General features: G+C 38.0%; 1 long non-coding RNA gene across 1 annotated transcript; it reads left to right on the top strand.

Moving 5' to 3' along the window:
• The first annotated feature begins 811 nt into the window (after positions 1-811).
• On the top strand, positions 812-5237 carry LOC123610708. Its single transcript, XR_006718261.1, has 2 exons — positions 812-1043; positions 4127-5237. It is a non-coding gene; the product is annotated as an uncharacterized LOC123610708 (long non-coding RNA).
• The last annotated feature ends 3092 nt before the right edge of the window (positions 5238-8329 follow it).

Below are 8329 nucleotides of genomic sequence, written 5' to 3' on the forward strand. Positions count from 1 at the left end.
ATGCTCTAGACTTATTCTTAAAATCATCATGTGCTATGTAGAGATGAAGGTGTTAACTTCGGTCCTCAGGTCCATTTTTATGTCACCGATGCGTCCCCTGAATTATAGGTGTGAGAGCCATTATCTCTCAGGAGCACCTTGAAAAAGAGATGTCTAATCTCAATAATGTGACTTTCCGCGTTAAATAAATCCACCATGTTCAGTAGTTCTTCTTTCTTAAGGGAAAAAAATGTCTTATCCTTCCTCTCATTCACCTCTTCTAATCTTAAAAGAAAAGAACATCAAAGAAATTTGAATTTTTACTAACCAGAATTGATTTGTTTCTTTCTACTTGGTATTCTTTATCATACGGTGCGTATGGGCGTCGTGTGCACGCACGCGTGCGCGTCTGTGTGTGTGTGTGTTATGTAATGGATGAATAAACTCAGGAGATTCCATTTGCTCACTAAATGTTTACCATAGAAACTATTTTCCTTCATTTTGACTTTTCTCTGTATTTCTTATACTAAAGTATATGATTGCGAAAAAAAACAAATTAGCCCAATAAGCCTAGTTTAATGAACACACCTCTGGGGTAAATCTTGGGCAATGCCGAAGAAAGTATTTAACAAGGATTTTTGAATGGCTCAGGAGGCTCTCACGTCTGCTTTGCAGATGCAATGCATTTGAGGAACATCCTGCAAGAGCTTTAGTTTCTTTTAAAAAATTCTGCTCTACACACTAGTAGACTAGTTCTACACTAATAATAATGTGTGGCTTGGCATTTGCCGGAAACTTTCTGACCAAAATCTATTCAATTTTGGCATCAATGTTGTGTCTTCTCCCTTATAATTGCATGAGATAATGGTTGATGGATTATATTGAATGAACACTTGAGCAATAGAAAGTAAAGAGAAAATTCCTTTTTCTGTAAATTTAACTTTAGATGACTTCTTTCTCTCTCTTTACCCAAAGCAAGATATCCATCCCTCCCGAGCCTCATGTTCCCTCAACCTCAGAGAAACTGGAATAAATATTGATAGAAGAAGAACAAAGGAACAAAGGTAAAATTACATGTTAGCATTAGTGCCCTTAACCGGTGTCTTGGTTTACTGAGTGGCAATAAGTTTGTATTTTTATTTTACTTATTTCTATTTTGACTATTATGGAGAGGCATGCAATCCACAAACATATAGATATAGCAGTAACTTTAGACACAAGTCTTAAATGAATGGCATGTACCTTACTTCATATTTTAATTTAGATATGAAATTATTTAGCTTGAGAAATCCAGAGACGAGGTTCCCTTGAGTCAGAATTTGAGAGCTAGAGGAGATTATCAAGATTACTTAGTCCAGTTCTCTGTATCAAAAAATAACTGGCAGTTGGTTCTAATTAAGGGTAGAGACAAGACTAGAGTCCATATCTTCAGTAGACTATAAAATGATCTTTCTTTCCCTTTAATCACTGTCAAAATAGTGTCCTCTTATAACACTTTGTTGTAAACACAGCATTACAAAATCTTAGATATTTAACACTGCACGCTTTGACCAACTGGCATGATCACCCTTGTCTGTGTGCCCCTCTGGTATTTACTGGCTGAATGTCAGCTCTGCTTGGAAACTATTAATGAAGATTTCTTCGTGTTTCCTGACACACTGTGCTTGTATTAATACAGCTAAGAATTGCGCTTCTCTTAGTTACAGTGCTGCATTATTATGCCAGGTTTCACGTGGGGTGAGGTCTGACCTCAAATGCCTCTCTGGCTTAGACAAGTCAGTCTAGCTCTCTCTGGATATTTTCTTTTTTCTTACCTAATGGACGTGAGCGGCACCTGGCACTATATTATTACTTCATCCTATTTAGACCCACAGGCTATTTCAGCTTATAAAGGTCATGTCTATTTTAGCTACTTTCAGCTAATTCATAGCCATCAGAAAATGATTTAGAGAGCAGATTCACTGAAGACTATCTATACCATGGCCACACTTTCAGTTGATTCAGTCAAATTGGTAAAAATCAGTCCAGATAGTTGTTTTCCTTTTTAAAAATTAAACAACAGATTAATTTATTGTGTTACCTTTTAGTAATTGTGCTGGATTGTTAGTGAAAAGCATCAATATTGTATAAGGGTCTAACATAGGTGGAATGCCACCAGAATTTTGACTGCTTGATCAAAAATATCCACTGGTAAAACTCCTCCTTGGGAATGACCCCTAGCGGTTTTACAGTCACCTGCTGATAATTTGATTTAAATCACATTGCCTCAATCTGTTGGTGAGTACCATATGCCATTTGGGATAGGATGAAGAGATGTATTTTGGTGAGACATATTGTGTCTATTTCCTTCTCCAACCTAGCAAGTTTGTCAATGTAATAGAAAAAGATGATTTTTTATAGCTTCTTAGAACTTGGTGTTTGAAAGCTTTTCTTAATTGGGTTCAATAATTTTTAACAGAAGCCACATGGTCGACAGAAAACTGTCGTGACTAACTTGAGCATGATAGAAAGTAAGGTTCTTTTAAATAATTAATAGCTGCTAAAAGGTCCCATGCATTATGGAGAGAGGAGGGAGAAGACTAGATTTAATCAGAAGATTCAGGAAGGAGGGTTGATGACAGAGATTAATCAAACCAGAGCATGGTCATATAAGGGACAGGATCAGATGATTCACTCACAAAAATGAGTAAGAGCAAAGGAAGCAGAGGATGGGGGGGGGGAGGGTGACATGATGGAGAAGGTCGCAGATGTGGTGGTAGTCAAATGTCAAACCTCATTAAAGAAGTTGTCCACAACATCGCTAATGAGCTGGAAAAAATGTGTGACAAACGTGGTTAGAGGCTTTTTTGCACAAATTCAAACTCAGGCCAGGTTGCTCAATGGGTCTTCAGAGAAATGACAAACTCTGGAGTGAATCCTAGCCAAGGAGAGCTGTGTTAGCAGACTTTCCCTAACCACATAACTTTGGCAATTGAGACGAAGATAAAGATACCTTACCTCCTTGAGGCAATACTGAATTGGCTTCACCTATATGTTGCCACTTACAATTGCTACAGAAGGTATCAGGGTTAGAGAAACTAAAATGAGAACAACAAACAAGGCAACACAGTTTTTCTAAAATGTCAGGATCAAGCAAGGCCAGGGGCCAGATATCAGTGAGCAGAAGAAGGATTTGATGGAAATATGTGTTCCTCTGCCAAAGGAGTTAACTACACTGAGCCACCTAAGCCATCTGTATATGCAGAATGACCTTGGCAGAAGTGGAACACATTATTTGTTTCCATGGAAGGTTGTTTTTTTTTTCTTTTTCTTTCTTTTTTTTTTTTTTTAATTTTTTTCTAAGTCAGGCTACATGGTCTAGTGCAGAGGTGTCCTCACTTTTCCTGCCAAGAACTCCTGGGCATCTGATGAAATGTTGTGAATTTCTTTCAAGTTTTTGATCTAAGTTTGTCCTCCATGTCTGCTTTAAAATTAATGGATTAAAAAAGTCATCAGACCTCACCTCATTTTTTTTTCCTTTTCTTCCTCCAATTATAAGAAGAAGGAATGATCTTCTGCAGTCATCTATTGATTATGTCACTCTCTTTAAATAACTTTAAAAGAACTCCTAGTTTTGATTTGCATCAAAATAAAATGTTCTGACTCTCTTCCTTTGTCCATCCTGTACCTTACTGTTCTTTTGTTTCACACACTGTTCTCTCCTCCCTTCTGCAGCCAGACATAAACTCTTTGCCATCTAGCTTCCCTTATTATTTTCTTCCCTTAAGATTTGCTATTATTCTCACTTAAAGTGGCATGTGCACCCCTTTCCATTAAACCAGGTCACGTATTTCTGTCCAAACTTTAATTTTTACAATGCTATTGCAACTGTCTCCTGTCGTATGTATATACCTATTTCTATACTCTTAAAACCTCACATGCATTTATATTGTTCTTTTCTCCACCAACAGTTTGCAATTTCCTTAAGGACAGGAGCCCCATACCCTTCTTCTTTGTCATTATCTTAGTGTAAGGCTTCTCAGTGTCAATTGATTATTGGTCCTATTTATATACCAGTAATACAATGCTCCTTTGCTCTCCACGCAAGCGGGGGCAGACTGTATTGCTCTGTTCTCAGATTAATCGTTTTGCTTTTCCTTTTTTTCAGGTTTCTATGTCAAGTCTTAAAATGTTTCCCTTGAAATAATAACAAGAGCACTTGTACGAGCACACTGTAGATGAATCCAAAGTGCCAGGTCATGCTTTGGAAGGCTGAGCATGAGACCAGTAAGAAACCCATAACTCTCTGTTCTACCCCGTGGTTACCTGACTCTGTGTTTATGTGCATAATGTTAGGTTCTTACATTCTCATCAGCAGCCAGCATGCCTGTTATTCTGTTTATACTTAGAGTGATACCAGAAGTATCACTTTTCTGTTGATTAATTTATATTGTCTCGTTCTGTAGCATGTTGCTATGCTCCCTGTCCCTCTTAATTACTTATTGTGACAATTAACCGACCAAAAACAGTTTCTCGCAAAGATTTCCAGAGGAAAAAACAAAAACATAAAAAACATTGTAAATGATGCCATTTTCTGCCTAAGCCTCTCTTGAGTCCCAGCCATGATCGTGTTACTTGTTACAACAGACCTGCTGGCAAACAGACTCTGAGGGCAACGCATTGAGACACTGCAGACCTTTAAATGTGAAGAATTTAGTCCTAAACATGTGTTTGTGGGCATGTGCAGTATCCACTCCTTTTTAGAATGTCTCAGACTGACCCCAAACAACCTTTTTATGGAATCCTACCCTCAAGGACTAGTATTAGTTATATAATTGCCCTACTATTACCCTGTCTCTCAGGGTGTAAGTCTGCCTTTGAGACCATTGTAGTAACTTAAAATATTTGTTAACCAGCAAGTAGACAGACTTAGGATAAGCTCCTATTCTAGGAGGCCATAAATTTTCCATTGTACCCGTAATGTCCAATTTAACCCCTCAATATTTCTCTCAACAACTTTTTTTCCTATCAAATCTCAATAGCAAAAACAAAACAAAACAAACAATAATTGAGAGAAAGAATTGAGATGGTCTAACGAGAATACTTCTCTGAAGTTTTATTACAATTCTAGCTAGGAAAAAAATATATATATATATGGATATGTGGTGCTGTTAGGATCTCTGTGGCATGTGAATTAGAAAGCACTTATAAGAGAGCTTTGTGAGGTGTACCTGGGGAGGAACGTTTGGATTAAATAATAAAGAAAGATAACACATTGACCCAAGCTATTATTTGTATTTTTAATTTGCACATTATGTAAAACTGCTCCCCTCAGATTTTGGAGAAGCTTGTTAACAATTCCCCACAGGACTGCTGGGTTAACTCCTCTGGGGTTGTATTTAGAGAATCCACCTTCTTAACAGGCTATTGCAAGTGTGGCTCTGGTTCAGGGAAGTTTGAGGACCACTATACACGCTAAAATAGTAAATAGAAATATTCATTGAGTGCTATGTGCTGTACTGGATGCTGAAATACAAGAATAAATTAATCAGACCCACTTTGAGAATTCCCAAAGGCAAGTTATAACACCAAAGAAAGTGAACACAGTTTTGTATCCCTATAGAATTTATTCAAACTGTACCACTTGAGAACTGAGGTTTTAAGTAGGTTAGTTTTAGCTACTTTAAGTGGAAATGGATTTTCTTATGAATTAACTTAATCTGAATAATTTATTTAAAAGGTTCTAAAATCTGAATAGTTTATTTAAATAAATTTATTTAAAAGGTTTACTAACAATTACAGTAAGAAAGTTTTGAAAAGTTGTCTGCCTAAGCCAGATGTTTTGGTAGGCAAAGTTGTGTCTTTGGGGCCCCGTATTTTCCTTTCTTTGTCTCTAGCATCTCCCCAATGTTTCTTCAAGGCTCCCGTGACCTCCTGGCCCTTCCTTTGCTCTCCTGTCAAAATTGCTCAAATGATATGGATATAATGAGAGTGCTAAGATGATAGTCAAGAGAAATGGGTTTGCACTGTGCCTCTGATACTAAATAAATTATATGGCTTTGAGCAAGTTCCTTGAACTCTCTTTGAGTTTCCTTACCTGAAAAAAAATAAAGGGTAGAGTTTTAGGAGCCGTGATATGTTGTCCAGTCCTCTTTCTATGATTCATTGAGTTGTCTGTGCATTGCACTTTAAGATGAGGATGGAGGTCTTCGTTCGGCAGGAGGAGAGATTGCATGAAGAGGAGTCACGGATGTGTTGCTTATGAATTTTGAGCAGGGATCTGAGCAGGGTTCTTTAGAGCTAGTGAGGAGTCAGAGCACTGGGTCTGAGTAAGCTTAGCTCTACCTCTGACTTGGTGTGTGAAATATGAACATATCCCCTGGCTTCCCTGGGATTTATTTTTCTCACTTTGGGGTGGAGACAGCAATCACAACCTTTCTCACGGTGTCATTGACATTACCGAGGGGATGAGAAGATGTTTTTTAAGGAACATGGTGGGCATTCCATAAATATGTCTCTATTCACTGTGAAGGTGCAGTTTATTCAATGCCTCGCCTTACCTTCCCAAAGTTGGTTTATTTAACAAGCACACAGAGAACTCATAATATTCTAGGAACTAATCTAAGAGTTTGATTTTAACAGTAACTCTATTAATCCTCATAACAAGACTGCAAGGAGCTATTATGATCCCATTAGACAGTTAAGGAATCTAAGACTCATAATCTGCCCACAGTCACCCTCATAGCAAGCAAGTCTGGGTCCACAGCCTGTGCTTTCAATCATTGTTCTCCCAGCTTAGACAGAAGGTCAGAAAACAAGAAATGGAATGGAATGCGGGCAAGTCAACTATGTTATTTGTCAAAGTCTGCATAAATTTGGTGTATCAGAAAGATATCATAGTAATTTAGAAAACATCTAAAATTGTAAATGTTAACCTACAAACAGTCCAACCACCAGGTGTTGCTTTTGAAGAGACATTAGTCCCTTATCAAGAATATTTACAAAGCATCTTATATATGTATAGCAACCCCTCGCAGTAAAACCAAAGGGGGAGGACATTCAGAATCTTGAAAGAGGAGTTGCAACATTTCTTAAACACTCTCTTTCCTGCATGGCTTCCCATCTCACTTCTTCTAGGAGTGGTGCTCACAAAGGTCTCCCCTGCTGGTCTTCTAACTCCTAAAAATCTTCCCCAGCTCAACAGAAACAACAGCCTACCTGCAGCCTCAGGTGCCTTACCTTCTCTCTCTTTATTATTTATACCATTATGCATTATCTTATTTTCTTAAATCCCTTTTAAGAGACTTAAGGAATACTCTAAGAGAGTACAAATGTAGCATGCTGCAAGGATAGATCTTGTTATAGAAGTAATCACTAAGGCTTGTTGCTTACCTGGTTTCCCTTAGTCTTATGCATGGAATCTTGACTGATGGTCAGGTTTTCTTTTAGCTGGAGATTTTACTGGGGCTTCTGGGTGGCTCTGTCTGTTAAGCGTCCACATCCTGATTTTGGCTCAGGTCATGATCTCACGGTTCGTGAGTTTGAGCCCCATAGCAGGCTCTGTGTTGACAGCCTGGAGCCTGCTTGGGACTTTTTCCCTCTTTCTCTGTCTCTGCCCCTCCCCGACTTGCTCTCAAAAATAAATACGAATTTAAACTGGAGATTTTAGAAAATAAGAAAATGATTTGTTAAGGATAACTATGGATATGAACTACTGTATCTACCATTTAAGATATAATAAAACCCAGCACCATTATTCACAATAAACCGAATGATCATTATTTCTAATATTAATTTCCAGTCTTGTCTTGGGAGCAAATGGCCCTATTTAGCCAATTAGAACTGAGAGAAAAATTCTGCTCAGCATTGGTTTCAAGTGTTAATTTTTTTTTTTTTTTTACTGCTCAAATTCTGCCAAACTTCTTGGGTAACATGAGATTCTGCCCTGAGATGTTGCTTCCTTATTTCAGGTTCCTTTTGCGGCAAGCAGGGCAACGCTTGGCCTCTGCTTATGTAATTGTTCAGAGGGAACTTTTAGTACAAACTTTATATCATTCATATTTCTAATGGGGTTCACTCCCAGCAACATGCTCTGCCAAATGCCTGCTATTAATTACTTATTGCCCGGGGTACGATTTCCCTTGATTGAAACATGGCCCTGAAGCTTTCTGTTTCCATTGAAGTCCTCCATCTTCTTGCTCAGCAGCCTTTATGTTTTTCATTCTTCAAACTTTGACTGAGTACCACTTACGCGAGATACCTCTGGGCACTGAGATTACCAACACAAATAAAATAACAACCTTTGTGTTCTGGAAGCTCACCCTTCACAGTGGGACAGTTGTATAGATGGATACCTATGATATTATTTGAT

The sequence above is a fragment of the Leopardus geoffroyi genome, chromosome C2, assembly GCF_018350155.1.
Source record: "Leopardus geoffroyi isolate Oge1 chromosome C2, O.geoffroyi_Oge1_pat1.0, whole genome shotgun sequence".
NCBI classification, from domain to species: domain Eukaryota; kingdom Metazoa; phylum Chordata; class Mammalia; order Carnivora; family Felidae; genus Leopardus; species Leopardus geoffroyi.